At 32.5% G+C, this 16272-nt stretch overlaps 1 protein-coding gene across 1 annotated transcript in view; it reads right to left on the bottom strand.

The window, feature by feature from the left end:
* Window positions 1–16272, bottom strand: part of LOC148949259 (uncharacterized) — a 65842-nt gene that overhangs the window by 20713 nt on the left and 28857 nt on the right. The gene's annotated exons all lie outside the window — the stretch shown is intronic.

The following is a 16272-nucleotide window of genomic DNA, read 5'->3' as shown; positions in this document are numbered from 1 at the left end:
GGGCCCCAGCAAATCCAGACGAGCAACTCTACTAATATAGCTGTAGTAGCTGCATAGTATAGCTGCGTAATGCAGCTGCGTAGCTTTAAATATAATTTGGATACTTTTCCAGAGTGCATAAGCTACTTTAGAACATTAGTGCATACAGATCAGAAAACCTTTCTTGGATGGTTGTGGGGGGGGGGTGTATATAAAGAGAAAATTCAATTTTTTACATCCTCCAAAGTCACAAGCTGTATGTTTAAATGTAAAAATAGTATACTATGTGAAGTAGCTGTTTTAAAAAAAAGCTGTTCAAAAAAAACATACATGGCCTAAAATTCAACTCGATTCCTTAGCCGTGAGACTAAACAGGGATCGCTTGCCAAAACTATAAATTTGGGAAACACATTCACAAGATAAATATCAAACCCATCCACTTTAGTCGATCTACTTATTTTTTCTGTGAGTGCAAAATAGTACAATATCAATTTTGCTTTTACTGGGACTTTTACTCAAAACATGGAACTTTTTACTCAAATGGGACTTTTACTCAAAACATTAATATATTCTCAGGATTTTGCTATTTTCCGAAAGACAAACACCGAACTGAAAGACGTGACCCTAAGATTGGGAGTCGGATGTTTTCTCCAATGAGCTAACTAGGTTCAAATAAAGCTCAAAAGTATGTTTTTTGAAGTCTTGTATCTGTAAAACGACACTAACTTTATCTTGACACTAAAAACTGAGCAAAACGATATCAAAGGTACAAGAGAATAACAAGAAAAAGGTACATTAAACCTGTCATTTTCTTTCGCTATTTTCAAAGTGGTCCTGGAACCCAAGGTTTTGAATCGGCGGTGCTAATTAGGTAGGGCAGTTTTCCCTCCTCCTCCCCTAGATTTTGAAATATTCCTTGGTTGGTATTTTCGTCGAAAAAGTACCTTTTTCTTGGCGTTTTCATTCAAAAAAGAGTTTAAAATAAAAGTACTTATCCCAATAGATTCTCATGTTTATTCAGATATTAGAAACGGTAATACATGTAAGTTAATAACCGTTCAGAAGGCACTTTAACCCCGCCTATTGAACAAACAACAAAGAACATCTTCAAAAACGAAATGTTTGTTGGGTTGCTTCTGTGCTATTGTTTAAATAGCTCACTGATTGTATATTCATCTTATGTGGTTTCTACACGGACCAGTTATTGTTTAAATTAGTTCGATTTTATCTTTTTATTCCCTTTTGATTCTAATTCTTTTTAAACATTTATGGCTCATATTCTTTTTCTTTTATGAACGCTGAGGATGCCATGTTGTGATACAATTGAAATATTCGTCTGATTGTTCTTTTTCTTTTTTTTTTCCAGCTAGCCTAGTCTTCTTATGGCAGGTCAGTTCGGCTTTAGATCTTTTACACTGGATCTTTACTCTATTGCTACTTGTCCAAAAGACCCTATAATCATCTGAAGTGGCTGTGATAACTGCGATACCGCAACATCGATTTTTACAATTTTTCATTTTCATTTGTCCTCTAAGATCAAATTGGGAAACTGAGGTAAGGGGAGGCTGAAACCAACCGGACCTAACCCTACTATTTCACATTGGTATATTTCTAATCCTTAGCCCAACACAATTGCCCACACTCCTCCTTCGCTCCAATCCTCGGAAAGCTTCGTTCCTTGGGGGGGGACTATTCTATAATTATATGACTTCTAGCTTTTTTTTTTTTTTTTGAGAAGACCCATTGCCGAACTGCATTTCTAAATGTTTTTCTCTTTAATATTAAAAAAAAATTCTTTAATTTTAAGTTTTACCTCTTTCGTCCTCTAAGAAGCCATTTTCTTCGATTAGGTTTTTTTCGCACGGACCTAAACTTAGGATCCTTTTGCTGCTTGAAGGGCAGTGTCCTTGCTAAAGGGCAGTGTAGATACTGACGCTTCTTAATTCAGCTTGAACCAAACGCTTGGCCTCGTATCTCTTTTGCAAGCATTTTACTATTCTTTTTGTCGAGGCTCTTTTCCTGTTTTTATAGCTTCCTCGCATAAATCGTCTAACCACAAGAACATCACCTAAGAAGTTTCTGTGAATGAAGGTTTTTCATTCATCTTAGCCGTCACGCTTGGTCTTGTATCTGTTTTGAAAGCCTTTTGCTTATCTTTATGGCGAGGTTTCTTTTCTATATGTATAGATTCCTCGTATAAGTCATCTAACTATGTCATCTAACAAGAACAGCATCCAAAAAAACGAAAACATTCAACAGCACTTTCAGGCAAAGACGTTTCTCTTTATGATTGGAGGGCCCAAGCTACAGCTCTTGTGCCCTAGTTTCTTAATTATCCTTAATCCTCATCTTAGTATTTATTCGGAATCTGGAGCAACAGATTATTAGGTGTACTTCCACAAATTCATTATTTTCTAAGCCCATTCAAGGCCGAACTTCTGTTGGACGCTCATGCCCTTCAAAATCTACCTAGGGCTTTCGAATTCTTTTGAAGAGCTTACTGCAGGTTCTATCACGGCGAAAAACCGACGCAAAGTAAAAAATTGTCGCTATCTCATTTTCTACCAAAAGAAATGTTTTGTCTTCCATTTTGATCGAAAGATCTGTTCTTTAATATTTTTTTTTTTTTTACGCAAATCGATAAAATTTCCAGCATTAGGGAGTATTGAATTTTATATATAACTTTTTGATCCGATTGCCACAAGTGACCGGATTTCCAGATTTACTCTGAAGCTTTGTGATGCTAATGAATTGTCTTTCCAATCAATTATATACTATATATTTCAATTTAGTGTTAGCCATTTAGTTATTTACAGCAATTTTATCAAGTACTTTAATAAAAAAAAATGTCTTAGACCGCACTATCTTTCCATTTGCAGTTGTAACAAAAATATTTAATAAGGTTAAAGCATTTAATAAGATGATTAAAATAAAACTTTTTACAATAAAACTTAATAAAATTTAATACAAAGATAATAATAAAATTCGGAATATTTTGGCTTCGTATCCGGAAGAATTTATCAACGGAAAAGAAAAAAATAGCCAAAAGAAAACAGAACGAAAAACACAATAGACGCTATACATAATTAAATAAAAAAAACAAGTTTTTTAACTGAAAGTAAGGAGCGACGTTAAAACTTAAACCGAACAGAAATTATTCCATGTATGAAAGGGGCTGTCCCCTCCTCAACGCCTCGCTCTTTACGCTAAAGTTTTTATTGTTTAAAAAAATAGAGTTGTGGGAAAGTCAAACTTTAGCGTAAAGAGCAAGGCGTTGAGGAGGGGGCATCCCCTTTCATATACGGAATAATTTCTGTTCGTTTTAAATTTTAACGTCGCTCCTTACTTTCTGTTAAAAAAAACTAGTTTTTTTTATTTAATTTTTGAACGTTTTTGACTAAATGCAGGTTTTGATTTTGGCTCACAGTACATGAATAATTAAAACAAAATTTTCATATTAATTTACTTTTATTTGGTTAGATGGCTTTCTCGAAACTTGTTTCATTTTATTTAAGAACGTTTTTATTAATAATAAATATGCGTAACTTACGAATTAACTTACGTAACGAACTTCTATATTAATATATTTTTAATACGTATATTAGGGGGTTCGCCCCCTAGTTAATACCTTGCTCTTTAAGCGAAAGTTCGATTTTTGTTCCAGTTCTTTAAAAATAACCGCTTAATCACAAAGGCCTTTAATTAGAATAAATAGCTCTTATGAAAGTACTAAAAAATCTCTGGCTTAAAGAGTGAGGTATTGACTAGGGGTTGAAGCCAATCATATATGTAATATTTTCTGTTTGTTTAAAGTTTTGATGTTGCTGCTGTTGCAGTTGAAAAACTTATTTTTTTATATTTAATTTCTGATCTTTTTTAAATAATGCTGGGAGGTCCGGCGTCCCCTTCATAGCAATGTCCCTTCCCCCATGAAAACTTCCTTCATGGAAAGATCCTCTTACATAACCCCCGACCCCAGGCACGTACGCAGAAATTTGTTTCGGGGCGGGGGCCAATTTGTTCCGGGGGGGGCCAAAGCCTTCAAACCGATTATTCTGTGAGAAAAATCAGAAAATTGTGGGAAAATGAAAAAAATCGTGAGATTTCGGGGTGGGGGCCCAGGCCCGGGGGCCCCCCCCCCCTGCGTATGTCCCTGCCCGACCCCCCCCCCCACTACCAGGAAAATCTCCCCTGAAAACGTCTGTACTGTATACTTCCCAATAACCAATACTATATGTTAACATTTGGTAAATTTCATAACTTTCAGCCCTCCTCTTGGGAACTTCGGGGGATTAAGTCATCCTAAATGACATAATTATAATATTTTAGAACATGCTGAACAAAATGGTTCTCTCAAAATTTTGATCAGGTGACTGTGGGAAAACAATGAGTGTCGGAGGGGGCCTAGTTGCCCTCCATTTTTTTGTCACTTAAAAGGCGCACTAGAACTTGTATTTTCCGTACCAATGAGTTCACCCACGATATTATAGGACCACTGGGTCGATACGATCACCCCTGGAGGAAAAAAAAAATAAATAAACACGCACCCGTGATCTTTCTTCTGGCAAATAATGCAAAATTCCCCATTTTTGCAGATAGGAGCTTGAAACCTCTACAGTAGGGTTCTCTGATACACTGAATCTGATGGTGTGATTTTCATTAAGGTTATATATCTTTTATGGGGTCTTTCTCCCTTTTTTCAAAAATCAGCCAAATTTTCTCAGGTGCGTAACTTTTGATGGGTAGGACTAAACTTGATGAAACTTATATATTTGAAATCAGCATTAAAATCTGATTCTTTTGATGTATCTATTTGTATGAAAATATCGTTTTCTACAGTTTCGATTACCATTGAGCCGGGTCCCAATAACCAATACTATATGTTAACATTGGGTAAAGTTAACAGCTTTCAGCCCTCCTCCTGAGGGCTTCGAGGGGTTAATTCATCCTAAAAGACATAGTTATAATATTTTTGACCATGCTGAACACAATGGCTATCTCGAAATTTTAATCGGGTGACTTTGGGAAAAAAATGAGCGTGGGAGGGGGCCTTGTTGCCCTCCATTTTTTTGGTCACTTAAAAACGGCACTACAACTTTTAATTTCCGTTCCAATAAGCCCTCCCACGATATTCTAGGACCACTGGATCGATACGATCACCCCTGGGGAAAAAAAACAACAAAAAAAAACAAATAAACACGCATCCGTGATCTTTCTTCTGGCAAAAATGCAAAATTCTACATTTTTTTAGATAGGAGCTTGAAACCTCTACAGTAGGGTTCCCTGATACGCTGAATATGATGGTGTGGTTTTCATTAAGGTTCTATAGTTTTTAGAGGGTATTTCCTCCTTTTTTCGAAAATCAACCAAATTTTCTCAGGCGCGTAACTTTTGATAAGTAAGACTAAACTTGATGAAATTTATATTTTTGAAAACAGAATTAAAATTTGATTCTTCTGATGTATCTATTGGTATCAAAATTCCGTTTTTTAGAGTTTCGGTTACTATTGAGCCGGGTCGCTCCTTACTTACAGTTCGTTACGACGAACTGTTTGAAACAAAATAAAAATGAAAGGAAAACGTCCATTTCAACAAAACCCAATATGGCAAAGCACAAACAATAAAACATCAAGGCAAGATGTCTTTATATATATACTATTGTACGTCCGAATTATCTTCTGATATAGAATTCTATCAAAATGAAACAGTCTTTTTATCTAAAAATCTTAAGTATGCCCTGCGTTAAAACCAAAATCAAACAGTTCGTGCCAACGAACTGTAAGGAAGGAGTAATTCGGCTCAATAGTAACTGAAACTCTAAAAAACAAAGTTTTGATATCAATTGATACATCAAAATAATTGGCTTTTTTCAAATACATGAGATTCATTAAGTTTACCCATCAAAAGCTACGACCCCGAGAAAAATTGTCTGATTTTGGAAAAAGGGGGAAAACTGAAAACATCCCCAAAAAGTGAAAGAATTTTGATGAAAATTGCACCATCAAATTTAGCGTATCAAAGAATCCTGCTGTAGAAGTTTCAAGCTCCCGTCAGCAAAAATGTGGAATTTCGCTTTTTTTTGCAAGAAGAAAGATCAGGGATGCGTGTACATTTGTTGTTCTTTTCTCACGGGTGATTGTCGACCCCAAAGCCGCGCCGAAAAGTCGGCGGCGCCCCGCCGAAAAAAGTGGTGGTGCGCCGCCGAGCTTGCATCAGTGCGCTGACGCCGCCGCTGATTCTATCGGCGGCGGCGTCACTAATGCGCCGCCGTTTTTTTTTCTTTGCTTATCAATTTTGACCTCCGGGCTTCAACCGTCATCCCGGCTAATCTGTTTCTTAAAGATAAATACTGTTATCTTGGGCTCGCCATGTATATCAGTAGTAGAAAGGGGTCAGAAGGCGCGAGACGACACCACTGCTGCCATCTACAATTTAGTTTAATGCTGACGGGGCACCAAATATGTACATAGAGTCCCTAGGGAGAACACGTGGTTAATCGGTCAATGACCTCTTTTTCCAAGGTCAATTTATTTGTTGTTGTTGTTTTGGTCAAGTGCACGCTCGAGGCGAATGTCAAGGTGTCCAAAGAGAATTGTTTCCGAGCGAATGTCTATTAATGTATTTGGAGTTCTACCAAGAGAATTGTTTCCGGGCGAATGTTTTGATCTTAGCGATGAAGTGATTCGTGCGGTAAAGGATGTCTTAGTAATTTCAAATATGACAGCGCAGGGATGCCAAAAACAAAAGGAACTTACTGAAATTACGTTTACGAATTGTTTTGGAGAAACCGTTTTAGACATTTTAGGGCAATATTTCGGCGAAACAGTTAGAGACATTTTAAAAGATGATTTTAGAAGATGTTTTAGAAGAGGTTTTCAGTGTGGTTGTTATAATACACAAGTTCCATTTGAACAGTGTTGTGAGGTCCCATACCCCAAACCCCAAAGGGCCCCGATCCCCCTACCCCTACCCAAAGGGCCCCGATCACCCTAACCCAACCCCGAAGGAAGCCTCCGGTCACCAAAGGTCCCCTAGGCTCCCAAAGGGACAACCGGCCCCCCAGATCCCCAAATGCCCTTCCCAGGACCCCAAAGAGTCCCCGCCATATTTTTTTATACTTTTTTAAAGGCATTATTATATCTTTTCAGAACAAGTTCCTTTCTTAATGTCCATCCTAAACCCATTTTTCAACTTGAAGTACATATCATTTTCAACCACACCTATACTTTACAGCTTTTCTTATACCACAACACAAAGAAATACATTTCAAAGAGCATTTCAGAACAACTTACTTTCTATCAGTCACTAATCAACCCATTTTCCAACTTGAAATACTTATCTTTTTTACCTACAGCTATACTTTGCAGCTTTTTGGTTACCTCAACACGAAGAAATACTTTTCAAAGACCATTTCAGAACAAGTTCTTTTCTTAGTGCCCGTCCTAAACCCATTTTCCAACTTGAAAAACTTATCTTTTTCACCTACAATTATACTTTACAGCTTTTTGGTTACCTCAACACCAAGAAATACTTTTCAAAGACCATTTCAGAGCAAGTTACTTTCTTAACGTCCATTCTACACATTTTTTTCAATTTGAAGTACATATCTTTTTTACCCACAACTTTGCGTTACAGCTTTTTGAATGCATCAACACCAAGAAATACTTTACAATGACCATTTTAGAGCTAGTTTCTTTCTTAATGAGCCTTCTTAACTCTTATTCAAAGTTGAAGTACTTATTTTTTTCTTAAAGAACTATACGATACTGCTTTTTGTATTCATCAACTAAAAGATATACCTTAGAATGACAATTTCAGAGCTTGTTACTTTCTTAATGTCCCTCCTTAACCCATTTTCCAACTTGAAGTACTCATTTTTTTTACCCACAACTATACTTTACAGCTTTTTGGATACCTCGACACCAAGATATGCTTTTCAAAGACCATTTCAGAGCAAGTTACATTCTTAATTCACCTCCTAAGCCCTTTTTCCAACTTGAAGTACTAATATTTTTCAAACACAACTATACTTTACAGCTTTTCGGATACCTCAACACCAAGAAATACTTTTCAAAGACCATTTCAGAGCAAGTTACTTTCTTAATGTCCCTCCTAAACCCATTTTCCAACTTGAAGTACCAATCCTTTTCATCCACAACTTTACTTTACAGCTTTTTGAATGTCCCAACACCAGGCAATACTTTTCAAATGCATTTCAGAACAAGTTCCTTTCTTAGTGACCGTCCTAAACCCATTTTACAAATTGAAGGACCCATCTTTTTCACCCACAACTTAGTTATAGGTAAGAGTTTGAAATTTTACCTTAGAGACTTAGCTTAGAGTTTTTGTTAGAATTTTAGTTTAGTTTTAGTTAAGAGTTTAGAGTTTTTAGTCTAGACTCTTAGCTTAGAGTTTATGATAGAGTTATAGTTTAGTTAAGTTTTAGTTTAGTGTTCAGAGTTTTTAGCTTAGTGTGTTAGATTAGATTTCAACTTCGAACTGTATTTTATTTTAGTTAAAGTTGATAATTTATAGTTTTATATTAGAGTAATATCTTAGAATTTTAATTAAAGTTATATTTTGTTTAATTTTTAGTTAAGAGTTTAGAGTTTTAGCTTAGAGTCTTAGCTTAGAGTTTTTGTTAGAGTTCTAGTTTAGTTTATTTTTAGTTAATAGTTTAGAGTTTTACCTTAGAGTCTTAGCTTAGAGTTTTAGATAGAGTTGCTGTTTAGTTTAGTTACAGTTCAGAATTTAGAGTTTTAGTTTAGAGTCATAGCTTAGAGTTTTACTTAAAGTTTTAGTTTGGCTAAGTTTTAGTTAAGAGTTTCGAGTTTTAGCTTAGATTCTTAACTTAGGGTTTTTTTTATAGAGTTCTAGTTTAGTTTAATTTTAGTTAAGAGTTTGATGTTTTACCTTTGAGTTTCAGTTTGAGTTCTAGTTTAGTTTATTTTTTTTTAAGAGTTTTGTTTTTTAACTGAGATTATTATATTAGATTTTTTGTTATAGTTATAGTTTAGTTTATTTTTAGTTAATATTTTAGAATTTTAGCTTAGAGTCTTAGCTTAGAGTTTTTGTTAGAGTTCTAGTTTAGTTTATTTTTATTTAAGAGTTGAAAATTTGTATCTTAGAGTTTTTGTTTTGAGGTTTTGTTGTAGTTCTAGCTTATTTTACTTTTAGTTAAAAGTTTTGAGTTTTAGAATGTAGTTTTAGCTTAGTGTTTTTGTTAAAGTTGTAGTTTAGTTTAGCAATAGTTAAGAGTTTAGAGTTTTAGATTAGAGTCTTATCTTATAGTTTTTGTTAGAGTTCTAGTATATTTTAGATATAGTTAAGAGTTTTGAGTTTTACCTTAGAGACTTAGCTTAGAGTTATAGTTTAGTTTAGTTTTATTTAAGAGTTTAGAGTTTTTTAGCTTAGAGTCTTAGCTTAGAGTTTTTGTTAGAGTTAGAGTTTAGTTTAGTTTTAGTTTAGATTTTGGTGTTTTACCTTAGAGTCTTAGCTTAGAGTTTTAGTTAGAGTTCTAGTTTAGATTTAGTTATGAGTATGGAGTTTAAGCTTAGAGTCTTAGCTTAGAGTTTTTGTTATAGTTATAGTTTATTTTATTTTTAGTTAAGAGTTTAGATTTTTTAGCTTAGAGTCTTAGGTTAGAGTTTTTGTAAGAGTTCTAGTTTAGTTTAGTAATAGTTAAGAGTTTAGAGTTTTAGCTTAGAGTTTTAGTTAAAGTTGAAGTTTAGTTTAGTAATAGTTAATATTTTAGAGTTCTAGATTAGAGTGTTAGCTCAGATTTTTTGTTAAAGTTGAAGTATAGTTGAGTAATAGTTAAGAGTTTAGAGTTTTATCTTAGAGTCTTATATTAGAGTTTTAGTTTAGTTTAGTTTTATTTAAGAGTTTAGAGTTTTTTAGCTTAGAGGCTTAGCTTAGAGTTTTTGTTAGAGTTTTAGTTTAGTTTTAGTTAAGAGTTTAGAGTTTTTAGCTTAGAGTCTTAGCTTAGAGTTTTAGTTAGAGTTCTAGTTTAGTTTAGTTTTAGTTAAGAGTTTAGAGTTTTACCTTAGAGTCTTAGCTTAGAGTTCTAGTTATAGTTGAAGTTTAGTTTAGTTACAGTTATTAATTTAGTGTTTTTGCTTAGAGTAATAGATCGTAGTGCAACATAAAGCTGAAGTTTAGTTAAGTTCAATCGAAGAGATTTTATTCCATCATAAAGTTCTAAGCAGTGAGTTTTTGTTATGGTTGTTTGTTAGGTTATATATAGTTAAGAGTTTAGAGTCTTTCAATAGAGTATTAACTTAGAGTTTTAGTTGGAGTTCTAGTTTAGTTTAGTTATATTTAATAATTTATATTTTTAGCTTAGAGTCATATACTAGATTTTTATTTAAAGATATAGTTTAGTAAAGTTATAGTTAAGAGTTTAGAGTTTTACCTTAGTGTCATAGCTTAGAGTTTTTGTTAGAGTTCTAGTTCAGTTTAGTTTTAGTTAAGAGTTTTAGCTTAGAGTCTTAGCTTATAGTTTGCGTTAGAGTTCTAGTTTTGTTTAGTTATAGTTATGAGTCTCGAGTTTTCAGCTTAGAGTCTTAGCTTAGAGTTTCTGTTAGAGTTCTAGTCTAGTTTACTTCTAGTTATGAGTTTATAGTTTTAGCTTAGATTCCTAGCTTATAGTTGTCTTAGAGTTCTAGTTTAGTTTACTAATAGTTTGGAGTTTAGAGTTTTACCTTAGAGTTTTTGTTAGAGTTCTGGTTTATTTTAGTTACAGTTAAGAGTTTGGAGTTTTACCTTATAGAGTTAGCTCATAGTTTTAGTTTAGTTTAGTTTTAGTTACGAGTTTTAGATTAGAGTCTTATCTTAGAGTTTTTGTTAGAGTTATAGTTTAGTTTAGTTTTAGTTAAGAGTTTAGATTTTTTAGCTGAGTATTAGTTTAGAGTTTTTTGTTGAAGTTCTCGTTTATTTTAGATTTTTATCTTAGACTTATATTTTTAATTAGAGTTCTAGTTTAGTATAGTTTTAGTTAATAGTTTAGAGTTTTATCTTAGAGTCTTAGCTTAGAGTTTTTGTTAAATTTTAGTTTTGATTAAGAGTTTAGAGTTTTAGCTTAGAGTCTTAGCTTAGAGTTTTAGTTTAGTTTAGTTTTAGTTAAGAGTTTAGTGTTTTTACCTTAGAGTCTTAGTTTAGAGTTTTTGTTGAAGTTCTAGTTTAGTTTAGTTTTAGTTTTAGCTTAGACTTAGAGTTTTAATTAGAGTTCTAGTTTAGTTTAGTTTTAGTTAAGAGTTTAGAGTTTTTAGCTTAGAGTCTTAGCTTAATTTTATTTAGAGTTCTAGTTTAATTTAGTTTTAGTTAAGACTTTAGAGTTTTAACATAGAGTCATAGCTTAGAGTTTTAGTTAGAGTTAAAGTTTAGTTTAGTTGCAGTTAAGAGTTTAGAGTTTTAGCTTAGAGTCATAGCTTAGAGTTTTACTTAAAGTTATAGTTTGGTTAAGTTTTAGTTAAGAGTTTCGAATTTTAGCCGAGTCTTAGCTTAGTGTTTTTGTTAGAGTTCTAGTTTAGTTTAATTTTAGTTAAGAGTCTAGAGATCTGCCTTAGAGTCTTACCTTTAGAGTTTTAATTATAGTTCTAGTTTAATGTAGTTATAGTTAAGAATTTAATGTTTTACCTTTGAGTTTAAGTTAGAGTTTTAGTTTAGTTTACTTTTAGTTAAGAGTTTAGTGTTTTACCTTAGAGTCTTAGCTTAGAGTTTTTGTTAAAGTTGAAGTTTAGTTTAGTAATAGTTAAGAGTTTAGAGTTTTAGCTTAGAGTTTTTGTTAGAGTTCTAGTTTATTTAGTTTTATTTAAGAGTTTAGAATTTTTAGCTTAGAGTATTAGCTTAGAGTTTTTTGTTGAAGTTCTAGTTTAGTTTAGTTTTAGTTAATAGTTTAGAGTTTTAGCTTAGAGTTTTTGTTAGAGTTGAAGTTTAGTTTAGTAATAGTTAAGAGTTTAGAGTTTTGCCTTCGAGACTTAGCTTAGAGTTTTAGTTTAGTTTAGTTTTAGTTAAGTGTTTAGAGTTTTTTTTTTATCTTAGAGTATTAGCTTAGATTTTTTGTTAGATTTCTTGTTTAGTTTAGTTTTATTTAAGAGTTTATAGTTTTTATATTATATTATTAGCTTATAGTTTTTTTTTAATATATAGTTTAGTTTAGTTTTAGTTAAGAGTTTATAGTTTTAGCTTAGAGTCTTAGCTTAGAGTTTTTGTTAAAGTTTTAGTTTAGTTTAGTTTTAGCTAAGAGTTTAGAGTCTTATCTTAGAGTTTTAGTTAGAGTTGAAGTTTAGTTTAGTTATAGTTAAGAATTTAGAGTTTTTTGGATTAGAGTCGTAGTTTAGAGTTTTTGTTAGAGTTCTAGTTTAGTTTAGTTAAGAGTTTAGAGTTTTATCATAGAGTCATAGCTTATAGTTTTTGTTGAAGATGAAGTTTAGTTTAGTCACAGTTAAGAATTTAGAGTTTTTAGCTTAGAGTCTTAGCTTAGAGTTTTACTTAGAGTTCTAGTTTAGTTTAGTTTTAGTTAAGAGTTTAGAGTTTTGACTTAGAGTCTTAGCTTAGAGTTTTTGTTGAAGTTCTAGTTTAGTTTAGTTAAGAGTTTGGAGTTCTACCTTAGAGTCTTAGCTTAGAGTTTCACTTAGAGTTGAAGTTTAGTTTAGTAAAAGTTAAGGGTTTAGAGTTTTAGATTAGATTCTTAGCTTAGAGTTTTATTTAGAGTTATAGATTAGTTTAGTTATAGTTAAGAGTTTAGAGTTTTACCTTAAAGTCTTAGCTTAGAGTTTTATTTAGAGTTAGTTTAGTTTAGTTTTAGCTAAGAGTTTTGAGTTTTACCTTAAAGTCTTAGATTAGAGTTTTAATTAGAGTTGAAGTTTAGTATAGTTTAGTTATAGTTAAGAGTTTATAGTTTTAGCTTCGTATCTTGGAGTTTTCAATTATAGTTATTGTCTATTTTAGTTTTATTTAATTGTTAGATCTTATAGGTTTAAACAATAATATTATATTATATATTTAGTTAGAGTTGAAGTTTAGTCTAAACTAGCATAACCACAAAATTACACAATATTGCATAGAAATACCAAACCCATAGGTTAGATTAGGTTAGGTTAGGTTAGGTTAGAGGTTAGGTTTCTCCACGTTTAAGTTAGGTTAGATAAGATTAGCTTAAAATGAGCGCTCATGATAAGCGAATCTAATCTAACTGGTACAAAGTCGACATGGAGGGATTTTCCGGCGAGTATGGTTAGGTTAGGTTAGGCTTGGAGGGATTTTCCGGCGAGTATGGTTAGGTTAGGTTAGACTAGATTAAGTTAGGTTAGATTAGGTTAGGTTAAGTCAGGTTAGGTAAGTTAGGTTAGGTTAGCTAAGTTAGGTTAGGTTAGCTAGTAAACATCTCTCCATGTTTAAGTTAGGTTAGGTTAGGCTAGATTAAGTTATGTTAGGTTAGGTTAAGTTAGGTTAGGTTAGCCTACGTACGCGCGCGTACGTAGGCTAAGCTGTAAAGTATTTAGGTTTGATAAAAAGATAATTACCTAAACTTGGATATATGGTTGAAATAGATAAAGTCAATGGCCGTGTAATGGTAAAAGGAAAGTGGTTCAGCGATTATAGGCCTACAAAAAGCACAAATAAAACGTTTTGGGTGAAAAAGACAATTACTTGTAACATGGGTTTAGGAGGGACATTAAGAAAGTAACTTGCTCTGAAATGGTCTTTGGAATGTATTTCTTGGTGTTGAGGTATCCTAAAAGCTGTAAAGTATAGTTGTTGGTTAAAAAGATTAGTACTTCAAGCTGTAAAATGGGTTTAGGAGCGTCATGTAGTAAGTAAGTTACTCTGATATTGTCTTTGAAAAGTATTTCTTGGTGTTGAGGTATCCTAAAAAGCTCTAAAGTATAGTTTTTTGAGAAAAAGATTAGTACTTGTAAAATGGGTTTAGGAGGGACAGTAAGAAAGTAACTTACTGTGACATTGTGTTTGGTTAGTATGTCTCTTTGGTTCTTTGTCATTATGTCTTTTCAGTATATTTGTGTGATAAAAAGATATCACCTATTACTTGTTATATTTGTTTTGGAGCGACATTAAGCACTGAGCTAGCTCAGACATGGAGGTTGAAAAGTCTTTCTTGGTTTTTTGGAATGAAAAAAGCTGTAAAGTATAGTTTTGGGTGAAAAAGATAAGTACTTCAACTTGTAAAATGAGTCTATGAGTGACATTAAGAAAACAACCTGTACTGAACAGGCCTTTGAAAAGTATTTCTTGGTGTTGTGGTATGCAACAAGCTGTTTAGTAGAGTTTTTGATGAAAAAGATAAGAACTTCATCTTGTAAAATGAGCTTAGGAAGGATATTAAGAAAGTAACTTGCTCTGAAATGGTCTTTGAAAATTTTGTCTTCTGGATCCTTATAGCTGTGCAGTATCGGTTCGTGTGAAAAAGATAAGTACTTCATCTTGTAAAATTGTGTTAGGATGAGCAATAAAAAACGACCTTGTTCTGAACTTGTCTTTGAAAGTTATTTCTTTGTGTTGATGTATCCTTAAAGCATTGCAATATATAATGCGTAGAAAATTATAAATGGTTCAAAATGGGTTTAGGAGGTACATTAAGAAAGTAACGTGATCTTAAATTGTATTTGAAGAGTATTTCTTGATCGTGTGGCGTCCAAAGATCTGTAAATTTTAGTTGTGGTTAAAAAAGATAACTACTTCAATTTTTAAATTAGGTTTAGGAATGACATTAAGAAATTAACGTGCTCTGACACGGTCTTTGGAAAGTATTGCTCGTTTTTAAGTTATCATAAAAGCTTCAAACTATATTTTTTTGTGAAAAAGATAAGTACTTCAAGTTGTAATATGGGTTTAGGATGGAAATAAAGAAAGTAACTTGCTATTAAATTGTCTTTGAAAAGTTTTTCTTTGTGTTGAGGTATCCTAAAATGATCTAAAGTATAGTTTTGGGTGAAAAAGATTAGTACTTGTAAAATGGGTTTGGGAGGGACATTAGGAAAGTAAATTACTGTGAAATGGTCTTTGAAAAGTATTTCTTGGTGTTGAGGTATCCTAATAGCTGTAGAGTATAGTTTTGGGTGAAACAGATTAGTACTTCAACTTGGAAAAAGGTTGTTTGATTTTCCATTATAATTGTTCGTTCACTGTCTGTGGATTTGGATTTTAGGGCTTGGTGGTAATGCTTTCCAAAAGAATTTGATCAAAGAGGTGTGCGAAAAGATCCGTACTTCAACTTCTAAACGTTTGTAAGAGGGACCATGATATTTTAAATTGTGCTGCATTTGAATTTGAAAAGTATTTCTGGGTGTTGAGGTATCCTAAAATTATCTAAAGTATAGTTTTGTGTGAAAAATATTAGTACTTGTATAATGTGTTTAGGAGGGACATTAAGAAAGTAACTTACTCTGAAATGGTCTTTGGAAAGTATTTCTTGGAGTTGAGGTATCATAAAAGCTATAAAGTATAGTTTTGGGTGAAAAAGATAAGGACTTCAACTTGTAGAATTGGTTTAGGAGGGACATTAAGAAAATATCTTGATCTGTAATGGTCTTTGAAAATTATTTCTTGGTGTTGAGGTATCCTAAAAGCTGTAAAGTATAGTTTTGGGTGAAAAAGACAATTACTTCAACTTGTAAAATGTGTTTAAGAGGGAAATTAAGTAGGTAAATTGATCTGAAATGGTTTTTGAAAATTATTTATTGGTGTTGAGTTATCCTAAAAGCTGTAAAGTATAGTTTTTTGTGAAAAAGATAAGTACATCAAGTTGTAATATATGAGTCGGAGGTGCATTAAGAAAATAACGTTATCTGAAATTGTCTTCGTAATTTATTTATTTTTGTTTATGTATCCTAAACGCAGTAATGTATATGTGTGGGTGAAAAAGATAAGTACTTCAACATGGGTTTAGGAGGGAAAATAAGAAAATAACTTGCTCTGAAATGGTCTTTAAAAATTAATCCATTGGTCTTGTAGTATCTTAAAAGATGTAAATTATAGATGTGGTTTAAAAAGATAATTAATTCATCCTTTAAAATTGGTTTAAGAGGGATATTAAGAATTTATCTTTATCTTAATCGGCCTTCGGAAAGTATTTCTTGGTGTTGAGGTATCCTAAAAGCTGCAAAGTATAGTGTCGAGTGAAAAAGATAAGTAGTTTAACTTGTAAAATGGGTTTAGGAGGGACATTAAGACAGAAATTTGCACTTAAATGGTCTTTGAAAAGTATTTCTTTGTGTTGAGGTATCCTAAAAAGCTGTAAAGTATAGTTTTGGGTGAAAAAGATAAGTACTT

This window comes from Artemia sp. Qi Xiang Cuo, chromosome 8 (assembly GCF_049724085.1).
Source record: "Artemia sp. Qi Xiang Cuo chromosome 8, ASM4972408v1, whole genome shotgun sequence".
In the NCBI taxonomy this organism is placed as follows: Eukaryota; Metazoa; Arthropoda; class Branchiopoda; order Anostraca; family Artemiidae; genus Artemia; species Artemia sp. Qi Xiang Cuo.
The sequence above is the reverse complement of the archived record's forward strand: the minus strand, read 5'-3'. Positions and strand labels throughout refer to the sequence as shown.